Source organism: Plodia interpunctella, chromosome 21, assembly GCF_027563975.2.
Source record: "Plodia interpunctella isolate USDA-ARS_2022_Savannah chromosome 21, ilPloInte3.2, whole genome shotgun sequence".
In the NCBI taxonomy this organism is placed as follows: domain Eukaryota; kingdom Metazoa; phylum Arthropoda; class Insecta; order Lepidoptera; family Pyralidae; genus Plodia; species Plodia interpunctella.
The window spans coordinates 4,452,270-4,466,034 of record NC_071314.1 but is presented as its reverse complement, the minus strand read 5'-3'; positions in this window follow the sequence as shown (position 1 = coordinate 4,466,034).

Genomic DNA, 13,765 nt, shown 5'->3' with positions numbered 1-13,765 from the left:
TAATATTTTAATTTAATTTAATTAATTTGTAATATACAAGGATACTGATTTGTAACATGTGTATGTTTTATATTTTATAAGTACATAAATGGGGTATAAGGAAAAGACATTGTATATTTTTAAAATAGTACTACATTATTATCTATAATAGCACTACATTCTTTTCTTTTTTTTTTCGCTATAGTAGCCTTTTAGTTGCGTTTATAGAATACTAAATAAAAAAAAAAAAAAAAAAAAAAAAAAAAAAAAAAAAAAAAAAAAAAAAAAAAAAAAAAAAAAAAAAAAAAAAAAAAAAATACTAAAAACTCTAGGTACTAAAAGGCTACAAGTATAGTAAGGTATAGTAATGTTTTTTCGTCTTCTTTTTTATTCTACTCTTCCTACTCTTCGCACGGTTTTCGGCTTCCATAATTGTCAGAGCTTTGGCACGCATATCCTCCTTGTCGTCATCAAGCCAGCAATTATAGGGTTTGTTCCTGAAGCGTGTGCGATTCTACGATGGTTTGTCCGGCCTAAGAATATCCGATACAGATATTGGGGCAAGAACGCGGCGCTGGGCGTGGTCGCCCTCTTACTACGAACAGACTTCAAATCTAACGCACTGGACTGATCATAATAATGAGGACATAGGTTGAAAAACCTAGTGTACCACAGATTGATACGTCGTCGTTAGGAGAGGAACGATGATTTTACTGATTTTTTCTTCTTCAAATCAGAGTTATATCTTTAGTCACATTGAACATCAAAGCCTCACATTTATACATATATTTATACTAGCGGCTCGCCCCGGCTTCGCTCGGGTAAAACCATAATAAAAAGTAGCTATGTCACTCCAGAAGGTTTCGCCTATCTCTGTGTCAAATGTCGTCAAAATCGGCCAGTTAGTTTGAGTTTATCATTTACTTATAGTTATATACATATATAATTTATACAAAATCAATTTCATATTTATAATATTAGCCGACCCTGGGCTCAGACGTTCAAAAGAGGAAGAAACCGGGAAAATGCTTAGGTGAGAGAGAGAACGTTAGGTGGATCATAGGTGGATCACTTATTTCTTGGTAAAGTATTCGTACGCCGAAATGAACTCGTCAGTACAATAGACAAATTCCGCTATGCTCAATACGCGGCGGCTGCTCCACTTGCAATAATTTGTCCTGATATGTCATTACAAAACCGCGTGGGCAGAATTCAATGCTCCCTTATTAAGATATTAAATAATTCCCGTGCGAATTGTTATCAGATAATTCGAATGAAATTAAAAATTTCGTTTGCATTGAGCATACATAAATATTTAGGTATTACGCACCTTACTTCTAGATATGGATATATCTAGAAGTAAGTTAGTAGTTAGTAGGGTTACTAATATTGCAAATGCGAAAGTTTTTGAGGATGTTTTTGTGTATATTTACTTAGTTGCGAATTTTTTCTTTAATTTGATAACCTTTAGTTTTCAATAAACGTATTGCATATATAAGTAGGTAGTCGATAAAACACTAACCAGTGTTTTATCGATTACCTACTTATATATGCAATAGAAGCCCAAGCGTGCTCTATTAAACGTCGTTAGAATAGTTTCTCTAAGCGGTTTAAGTAATCGGAATTATCGACCTTTAACAAGATTGACTTATATTTTGACCTTTGCACCACACCCAAATCCATTATGTCCAATTGTTATTTGACCACACAAATTTCCTATCGATATTGATGTCGTAACGTCAAACAGACACTTCAAAACTACGAAATCAAAATAATTAGGTACAAAACAGGTCAATTAGGTATAGTCAACATTTCCCAAATTCTTGAATGTCTATGCGGCGGTAATAGCGTTGAATTTGCAATGAATTTGGATAGACTGGTGAGCCATAGACTTTACATTATGCCAGCAGAACATTATCGGCTAGATCTAGCGAAACGACGTACATTGCTTAGAATGTTAGCTTTGCGAATATTTCGATTCGACACGACCAAGCTGATAGTGTAAACTAAACGGTACATTGGGCATTAGGTCACTAAGGTCGTTATCATAATTTTCAGCTCGTATCATTCCACCGCAGGGCATGGTCCTCCCCGGGCTGCTGGTCTTCCAGTCGATGACTATTAGTATTTAATTTATTGTGAGGAATAGATATAGGTATTCAGTATCATTTGGGCTTATAATTGAGGTTGCACGAGTGCACGCATTGCGTATAGTCGTAGAGAACTTGAGATTCGTACAGGGTGACAAGTAGGTGACTGTAAAATTTCATACCATTTGGCTGTAAAGTGCATATACGTTTTACACAGTTTCTTTTGAATCGGGCGGCCACGTTGAATGACAATTCCTGATGCATTCATTTTCCTAAAAACAGACACACGCAGTACACAGCGTGCTTTTTCATCAATAAAAGTAAGTTTTTCAATAGTCACAGACCCGAATTTTCCCACATTTATCAATTGACGTCGTATAAGAAAAGGCACCGGTGAAGTCTATTGCGCCGCCTCTTCTTCTTCACCTGCACTTTTGAAATCGGCGGTAGACTTAATTGTAAAGGACTTTTTGAGGTCAATAAGTGATGTATCGTATATAAGTTGAATAAAGAATTGGATTTTTTTTTGGTATGAACTCGCCTTGAGGTCGGCTCCCGAAACTTCGGTCATGTTCATGACCGATATTAACAAGTGTGCGTTTCCGTTTCAATAGTGAACCAACTCTGTTCATGATTTTGCGTGATTGAAGTTAATTAATCTGTATCAAGTTTTAATATAAACAAATTTTAAACAGATCACGTTGTTTTGAGATTCCAGAGCCATACCAAACAGAGTTTATTGATAAGAACCGGATTAGATTTCGACCAAATATTGTGTTGGTATTATTAAATTGCTCCATGCAGGTCGTTAAAAATTTTTGCTCCCGATATATAGCTATTTTTTACAAAAGAAAATATCGAAATCCGTTCAGTACCTAGATTTATAATAAATATCCCTTCATTTCAACAAAACATATAACATTTTAGACAACAATTTTGTGTATTTTGACTACATATATACACGTAATTTTTACACAAATTTATTTATATTATGTTGTAACAAATTGCACCTTCAAGAATTTAACAAATTACTTTTGACCACGTAAGAAATTGCTTTATTTTAGAGCATTAATAAAATGATAGTGATCGGTGACGAATAATCATTGTTCCAGTCACTGAGTTACTAAGATAACAGATGATTGTTATAACTTCTTATCGTTAAACCATGAAATATTTTGGCGTTATGTCTTATTTAGTTGCAAGCACATAGTTGATTTAACCTTGATGGAACGGAATGCTCTAGGGTTTGTTGTTTATCGAAGTAACTAGCGGCTCGTCCCGGCTCCGCTCGGCTAAAACCATTAATGTTCATTTTGTCCATATAGATCCTATTTCTATTCTCGTACATACAGATTGATGCTCGCTCTCCACAGACAGACAAACATGCGGTAATAAAATTAAAATACTTGATATTAAAAATTCCATATCATCTTTTGTAACTCAGTAATGGTCAGAAGTAAATAGAGCGAGTAATCAAAGAGTCACATGCATGGTACAGCGCTCATCTGTCATAGACGATCCAAGGTCTATACAACTCTAACCACATGCAATAAAGTTTAAAATCATTTGATTGGAAAAAAAAACAATTAATATTGCAGATTCACCCGTGACGGAACAGCTTGTTGCCAATGTGCAAACCATTAATGCAAGAATATGCAACGTTTGAACGCATACTTTATAGTTTTCGATACTATTTTGATTGCGTTTATTTACTTCCCACGTGAAAATTAGACAGCGCAAGTCGACACGATTGTTAGCTAGATTAGTTTGAATTTATTGATTAGTTATAGTTAAAAACTTACATTAAAAAGTACCGGTAAAACCAACAAACAGGAATATGTGAATATGCAAAAAATATGTTTTGTTTCTTTATGTACAATTGTTTCCTATTCATGAAGTAAATTAAGAAAAAAAAACAGAAATTTTATGAGTTAGTTGATTTGTAATTTCAAGCAGTCTTTTATATTATTTAGACCACGTTTCCCACTTAGACTAACCCGGTATACGCAGTTGGTTAGAGGGTTTTGTGTTAATAATTGATATTAAAGAATACATACTTACTTCATACATAAAAATTAAGGTACAACTAAATAAGCCCTAATATTAAAAAAAAACCATCCATCATCATGATCATAAGCATCTCCTATTAGTATGTTTTTATGGGGTGCATTACTTATGATACACCTGGGCAAAAAGCAAATGTCCGGTTTATACCTGTGTTTAAACCCATTTTCGATCGCTACACTTAATATAAATCGTTCTAAATAGACAGCACTACAATTTTCTTATTAATAATTCGACAATTTTTATTACAAAGACCTACTTTTAATTTTTTAACTTAGTACTACTATTGTAAGTATTTATATAATCGATTAAAATTTTTACAGTAGTATTAATCATGTTTGAATCTGTACGTTCTAGAAGCAGCAAATTAAAACGAAATTAAGATATTAAAAAAATACTAGTTACTATATAATAATAAGTTTATCAATAAAGTGATCGTTCGAATAGTCACGATTGCATTTGCAAATACAACTGACATTTCGAAACACAGTACCATTTTTAAGAGAATTTATAGTACCTTTTAACCGTGGACAAAAAGTCTATCGATGTATTTTAATCGCGAAGGTATAAGTCAAGGATCCCGCTGGAACTAGGCAAAACATGTCTAATTGAACACCAGCAAAATTTCGTTGATATATTAATCCATATCAACAAACAAATAAGAAAAATAAAGAAGTATTCTTTACCAAAAATGTAATACTTCTACTATTTTTTGTATATTCTAATTATTTCCCCCCTGGAAGTTAAAAATTTGGACAATTACATCGTCTCATCTATAGAGACATTACGTGTACGATCCATAAAAACGTTTATTAGTACAAAAGACATAGATATCACTGGACATACAATAACATTAAATATTTCACTAAAATGGCCTTCGCATAAAAACATGTAGACTTTTAGAATTATCATTCTAAGTCTTAATTAAAATTAGACATTTTAAATTAGGATTCTATAAGTCCCTTATTATACAATACCAAGTCTGCGATGCTTACTTGCACACATCTGGACCACTTTATTATTAAAAGCCTAGTAAAAAAATGAAAAGAACCAATTAGAGAATGAGAGATTTTTGATGTCTCAACATTACATCTCAAGATATCGTAGTCTGATGTAATGTCTACATTACTAAAGAATTCATATTATTTATGACGATTTAGCTGTTGTCCGTGTCCGTAATAAATCTTAATCAAGTTATAAAACATTTGTTCGAGTTGTAAATCGTAGTTCCATTGTATAAATTAAGGCAGGTTCGTAATAATTTTGTGTGCTAAAGTTAAGTAAACGTTAGGTTCATTTAGATTTGTTAGTTAAAGGGCGGCGTCCTTTTGAATTTCCTTTTCAACTGTCTGAGCCACTTTGAATGATTCACTAAATATTTGTTTAAAATGATAAATCTTTACATATTACAAAAATAAGTATATCGCGTCTATCTATCTGTCCCTGAGGAAGGTTAGGTATATAATGTATTATGGTTTTACCCATGCGAAGCCTGGCCTGGCCGCTTTTTATTTATATAATAGTCATACATTGTGTTAAAAACCTGAAGAAAAAAATAATGTTTGAGCGATGCATGTATGTTTTGATAGAATATTGAATTTTGTGTCATTTCTAGTGATGTTAGAGCTTCGAGTAGGTGAAATATCGACATTTTTGTTTATAATTAGTTAGCACACATCACCAGAGCCGCTCGAGAATGATAACAATCTCTGGTGTTGCTAATCGTTGCTAACCTAGGTTCACCAACGTAACTACTGACCGTTGATATCGAGTGCATGCTGCGGAAAATAGGCTTTAAAGGCCGGTGCAGACTTACAGCGTATGCAGTACAAATGCGTGAAGAATACGTGCAAGTTTATGCGTTGGCATCCAGTCACAATTCCAGTAATAGACGTACATTGCCGCGTACCGCCACTTTTTAAACCTGCAAATACGCGGGGCTCATTTGATCATGATGGCTTAAAATGCCACCATGTATTTCTACATTATCTGTTATGAAATGTACTTTGAATGTATGTAATATATGGGCTAAATTGGGTACATGAAATACAATACGTCTGACTTGACATGTCGTTTTTGCACAAAACACATCGTAACGGTATAATATTCCGTTATAGGTAGTATCAGCCACGGTCGCTATCTAGTTATGTAACAAGTTTTTGCTATAGTTTATCCCCTTGTGACTTTTGAAAAAGAGCGTCGGAGTTTTTCGGACATTACATCCGAAAAAGTGACTGAATAATTGCGATTCTGAGATGTGCTGTTCACTGTACTCGTATTTATCAAAAAAATAAAATAGCATTTTTATGCTATTTTATTTTTTTGACAAACATAAGGAAAATTACTTACATAATATTCGGAGTTTCATTTCATTCTTGCAAAGATAAATCTTGCGTCGCATACTACGCACTAATGAGGGGCTGTCTATTACTCACGTGATGTTCCCCTCCCCTCCCCCTGTAAGACTAAGCCCCACCCATAATCACGTATATTTTAAGTATCTACAAATAATATTTAGTTTAATATTATTTTTAAACACAGATATAAATTATAAGATAAAATATTACACAATATTTCACGCCGCTTTTCAGTTTAGAAATCGCGCGTTTGACGAAAAATAAGTAAGTAGGTACACGTGATATCTTACTACACCCCCTGGTGTTATTTCATGTTTTTCATTTCATAGTTTAACAAAAATTTGTTAAACCTACTCCCCCTTTTTCAAGCGTCACGTGATTAATGGACGTCCCCTAATGCAATTATTTTCTTTATTTGTCTATTGAGATCGTGAAGAGATGACATAAATAAATCAACAATCAAATTTACTTTCGCATTTATAATACCTAAAAGTTGGGAGTAATCTACCTGTACAAGTGAATGTTCAGATTATATCTATAAATTGCTAACTCAGACTCATTCGAGTACAGGTACTCGTGGGTGTGGTATGAAATGATCCGTGTGACATAGTGTTCCTTATATTTCGAAAAGTACTCATTGTAATTTATGACATAATTACTATAAAATTAATTAACTATGTAGAACATTAAGTTTCCCTTGATATTGCGTCAACGACTGGAAAGATAAAATGTCATAATACTTATTATAGTAAATGAAAATGGTACAGTCGACCGCATATCAAGTGATTAGTGTGAAATTATTTCCACATGTTGAAGATATCATATGATGATATGATACTATATATTTTTTAAATATTCTGGTGTATGTATGGATTTAGTCAGTACTTGTTGTACGGAGTACCTACTTATTCCATGGGTGTATGTTAATGGAACCACCATAATATTTATCACATTATTTTTTTTACAAAAAAGCTTTGATGTTATTGCATTCAATGTATAACGAAAAAATCATGGCCGGTTGAGGAGTTCCCAGCTCTAGAGCAGTTCCTGGGTGCACTATAAAGTCAAGCTTACCGTAATAATGTATTGTCATCAAACTAAACGTGTGTATAAAAAATTACAGCTCAATCGGTTGAAGATGTATAAAAAATTACAGCTCAATTGAAGATGTCTGCTTCAAAATTGAGTTGCAAGACTCCACCCGAGACATAGATACATTGCAAGTAAAAATTGATGAAGTAATGAAAATCCGATAATATTCATAAACTTGTTTAAAAGCTGTAAAAAAATAAAATAAGAAATTTATGTATAAGATTAACTTTATCATTAACACTTAGAGTGGAAACAAAATCCTATTGGAACTTACGATTTGCATCGGTGAAAACCGCGGCTGTGGCTTAGTTAATTTCATTTTACAATGGAAGTAGGCTGTGGTTACCGTGTCTCAAGGCTGAGTAGTATCCTGTATCTTGATCGAAATACATCTTTGAAGCGTTAATCATTTATATAGTTCCATTAGCATAGTATTTAGATGTAAATAAACAAGTACAAACTACTTGGTTTTTAAATAAATTCTTGTTAATGTTTTAAGAAAGTTGTTTGTGGTACACAAGTAACCTATGTCATTCTCCAGATTCCAACTATGTCCACATTCAAAATTAACTCAGTGTTAGGCTGAATTGTCTGTGCCTCAATCCAATGTTCCGTTTTGATGTGAAAAGGAAAAAAAGATAAGTACACTTCTGTATTTATAATATTAAGTAAGTACTAGCTTTTGTCCGCAGCTTCGCTCGCGTTTATTTCGTGCGTCAGCCCTTAATTTATAATTATAGATATTTCGGGATCTAAGAAACCTATATCATGATTGTAAGTCAGACCTTCCGCTATACTACTGTAAAAACCGCATCGAATACTATCAATTAGTTTTTGCGTGCAGACAGATAGATAAAAATTTAAAAAAAAAATTAGTTTTTATTATCTAACCCCCATAAAGAAAAGACCCCCATATTTTTTCTTTAATAAGCCCACTTACAGTTTTATTATATGTAGGATTATTAAGATAGGTATTCTTTTGAATACTCATATCAAGTAAAAGTACTGGAATAATTACAAAAGATTTGAGCAGTCAATGTCGGCGGCTTCCGCTACGTTTGCGGGACTTCTTTATTCTTATCCATACAATTTTTAAAACAAAATCCACTGCTGTCTCTATCTGTGTGCCCGTTATAACCTCAAAAACTACTGCACGGATTTTCATGTGGTTTTCACCAATAGATACCTAATGTGATTTCCGAGGAAGGTTTAGGATTATTTATTATGTTTTTACCCGAGCGAAGCCGGGACGGGCTGCTAGTTACCTATATTCTAACCTTGGTCACACAGGTTATGTAATATTTTGCCGTCCCCAGACTGTTGTAGTAAATAACTATTTATTCAGACTGCAACTAACATTGCGTTCATTAACAAAGGTCCTAATGGAAGTATATAATATGTCTATACCAATAAATCTGCATGTTTAATAGCTTTTTAATTGCTTATTATGTAATGATTGTAATGGATCTACTTATCACTGCTTATACCTGATTGTCTATTGAATTAATTTCTTTAAGCGTTATATAAACAAGTATTATTTTACAATGCTTAACTTTAAAAGCGTAACATACAGCCTCCATTTAAGCCCCTAGTTTGCACCTCTTAAAGTGTCTTTATTTTATTTATTTCGAAAACCAACAGCGTTGTTCACAATTTCTTTTCCATACTAACGGACTTTCTCATTTATAAGATTAGTGGAAAGAAGTCTTAGGTGGCTACTAAAAATTTGTAAACTTTATAACTCGCAAATAATAAGATTATTTTATTGCAAGGTTCAGCACAATATAAATTCCTGTTTTGTGGAGTGATGCGAATATAGTGAGTTCGACCTTTGATGGTATTTGTTCCGGTGTCGCCCGCTGCTGCATTCTCTCTGATTTCATATATTGTGCGCACACTAGCTGTGCCCTGCGAATTCACCTGCTTGATTTCAATGTATCTTCATATCCTTTCAACAGTACTCGTCGATAGCGTGGTAAAACTCAGTAGCGTAGTAATTTACAAAACAGTTTTGAAATCCGGACAAATAAGTAGTACTTAAATTAGTTAAAAAATAATAATAAAGTATACCAGCCGGCCTGTATTTACAGAGTGGCCAAACAGGTGAAGATATAATAAAGAAAATGTTTTGTTACCTATATGTCACAAAGTTAGGATTATTAAAAAACTTTTACCCTTCACTTCGCCCGCGTTTATGTCTCTGCGAAAGCGATAAAGATATGAATTTCATACAAACATTCAACCCCCATTAGTCATTTGGGGGTTGAGTTTTGAAAAAAATGACTACTTCTTACTTACTTACTTCCTTCGAGGACAATTTTTCGCAGTTAGGCCTCTTGTCTGGGCCCTTTCTGCGTTGAATTGCCCATATTTGAACTTCGTCCTTAACGTCTTTAACAACATGCATAGCAAATTTTATTAAAATATTTCGAATGGTTTCGGTTTGCGGTCGAGACGTAGACAGACTTACGCATTCGTAATACTAGTATGGATAATATGGATGGATGAAAAAATACAAAAGAAAAATTAATTTCAACGTAACCGACACTAAAGTTTAGCAATATTTGTATAAATTATGGATTAAAAGTTGCTGTGTCAAAACTAGCGAAACAAGCCCTAAAGTCTGAATTTACGATTACATATAATATACACTTCCGTGGGGTTTACGTGGGTTCGATGTGGAAACAGTATTCTATTGGAGCACTTCATCCTCGCGACTCGACGATTCGATTCGCTCCATTTTACAATTTCCATTATTTTCTATTACATAGATCTTTATTATTGTGACGACAAAAATTACTGACTACTGTAATAAACTTATTTATTTAACGAACAGTTATTGCATGCGTTCTATTTTGTATCTACTGTATTAAGTAATTTAAGGATGTATTTATTTATATCCTGAAAAATATATTTAATGTGTAAATATATTTAAATAGCTGCGCCCCGGGGCTTCGCTCTCGTGGGAATTTTGGGATAAAAAGTACCCTATGTGTTATTCCAGGTTATTTTCTACCCGTGTACCAAATTTTATAACAATCGGTCCAGTAGACAATGCGTGAAGAGTTAACAAACAAACAAACTTGCCTTCGCATTTATAATATTAGTTGGGATTGGGTGTCCTTTTTTTATATTTTCCAACCCATTTGACCTATTGAAGGTCGAGAAAAATGCAGCCCAGCAAAAATCATATTTTACCTACGAGATCGAACCAATGAGCATTGTTTTTTTGAAGAGTCAGTGGGCACTGGTTTTTTTTTGCTGGGAGGCCAAATAGATACAAAAACGTAGTTGAAGTTCAAATTCGGAGGATTAAGTGGACACGAGATCAACAATTAGAACAGAAAAAAAAATACTTCGTACATTAATATTATATTTTGTTTTATTTTTACCATAACCGCTGTTTTCTGTTTCTTTCGAAGTTTGTAATTACTGATTATTAATAGCAATATAGTTAAGTAAAAAAATTATAATAAATAAGTAAAATGTTTTTTAAAATTAATTTACAGTCAATCGTACCTCAAGTTACCATGCAGGTACTTTATTACAAGGTATTAGCGGTGAATTTGCAGTTTGTGTAGGTTACGATAAGCTGTTGACTTACCGCGTAGCCGATATAGATTCTACCACGGTAGTCATGTCAATGCAAGTCATCAACTATTATGTTTATAAACACTGTGTTTATGCGAGCGCCTCAATTGAAAGCAACAAAGGCAATTGATTCTCAGTCCATAGACTATGTTCACGATGGGAGAGTATTCTCGTATTTATATGATAAAAATCTAGTATTTATCAAGATAATAATAAATATATATATACGTCAAGACGTGCAAAATCAAGAAAAAATAATCAAGAAAAGGAAGAAATGTACATATTTTACAAAAATGCCAGTCCCTGTTCCAGTTCAGCAGTTCCTTGTGGTGACGTGACCAGAAGGCTGACAGCCACGTTGCATGGGTCATGCTTATTTTCTGGTCCAGATATATCCCTTCTAGTCACGTGGCAATGTTTTTGTGAAGGTGACTTTATTTAAAATAACTACTAAATCCAGTAACGTGAATAAATATTTACAAAATTAGATGCGCATATTGGTTGTGAAAGTCTAATTTCAGAATAAACTAATTTTAAGCAATGTTTTGAAAATTTTGACAAATTTAACTCGCTCGATTCAACTGACAAATGTAGAAAGACTGCAGTGTTCGCAACAAAACTTATCTTTGTAACTAAATCTAATTGTATTGAACGCAGCCCAGCTGGAATCATAGTTCTGTTTTTAATGCCTTACGAAATTATTACTGAGGAAGATTATCTACAAATTAATTGTATAGTATTTAATAAATCAATATTGCGTTTTAATAGTATCTAACTATTAACTATATAGCCAGTGCTCGAGCGACACAATATCGTAAGTCACAATGCTATGCTGGATGTGGGGTGATCTGAACTGCGCTGGTACGGCCACGTCTTGTGAGAACCGGCACCGACCTTCCTGCCCGGGACTGACAGAAGGGAAAATCTAAAAAGTGCTTGCTTGAGATTGCCAAGGAGGATATGCGTGCCAATGGTCTGGCCAAGTGGAGAAAAAAATGATAGAAAGCGTACCCTGGGCTCCTATGCTTTGGGACTGAGGAAGGAACCGGGAAATGCGAGAGAGGTAGAAATTAATAAGGATGCCATATTCCAGCCATTTTTGAAATGCCCACTGGGTCTTAAAGAGTATGCCATGATCCAATACGCGGATTTGTATATAATGAAAAGGAAATGTAAAAGGTCCGGCCAATTTCATTTATTTAACACGGAAAGAAACTAATATAGAAAAATTAAGATTTTAAAGGTGTCGAGAATATAATGAATCTTTTGAACGAAAGACATCAACGCGCTTGCTTAGGTGCTGTTATAGATTCATTTGTATGTTTCATCCTGAGTGAATAAATAACTACATTGTTTTGTCGCACTCAGTACATACTTGTATGTGTAGTTAAAAAAAATAATTGCGCCACGAGCCTTCGACAAGCCAAACTGCGTGCATGTCTACAAATATTAATTTTTGCGGATTGTTTTATCTGCTTAATATAATATGCAAGTCCAATAAAATAAAAACTTGGTTTGGTAAGTTCGGTCGAACATGCACACGGCCCTCCTGTTGGGAAGTGGTCACTGCTGTAATAGACGCCTGCAGGACCAGGAATCCTTAAGAATAATATAAAAAATTAAATGTACATTTATGAGTTCACATATAAAATAAATAGACTAATTTGCATTTTTTGTTAATTCTCAATAATAGTTGTTTGACACCAAGTAATCGATCTAATAATGTTGTTTTCGTCAGAATTCATTACAATTGCGAAACAACACGTTTCTAATGAGCCGATAGAGGTCCAGTCTATGTCCGCATACTTTATTTTAAATACGATCGTAACTTCTATAACGAGTAGAATACAATTAAAGTAATTACTGTAAATTAAGCCACTTGCTGTTAAATTTGAAATTAGAATAATACTATTAATATTGTCGTATTTTATATTTCTTTGCAGTGCGAAAATACGCTACGGCTCCCTCGAGAATTTTGGGATAAATATACCTCTATGTCTTCTCTCTCTTATAATCTTCTCCGCATGTTCACTGAGTCTCGCCGGTATGATAACGGAGGACTAGCCGATCATCGAAGAGCGGCTGCGTTTAGGTTCAGAAATGATATAAGGGCTAGCTGGTGGTGTAATAGCTGAACGCCATTCTTTCAATTTGTGAGGAGACTATAGATTTAACATTTATAATTTATGATTTATTTGTTAATTTTTTAATTCTATTTGATAAAATTCTTTAACTAACATAGTTATAAGTAATATCCGGTCTATGTTCAGACAATCTACAGTCCTTGTTAATATACACGGACTGTAGATTGTCTGAAAATAAATAGAGATAAAATTAATTAATTCATAAGCAGACTTCATAGCCAATTGATACCGGCTGCACCTAGGTCTAGTCGGTTAAACCTAGGTGCAACCGCACTTTGGGACCTAACATACAAAATACGCATTTACAATATTTTTCATTGTTCCCTCAAGCCAGTAGTCCTTCTCCGTACTGCTAATAATTTATTTATGTAGCCATTTCGTCCCCTTTTATGTTTCTGTACTTCTACTAAATGGATTTATTATTATTGTATATGTGTATAATAATATT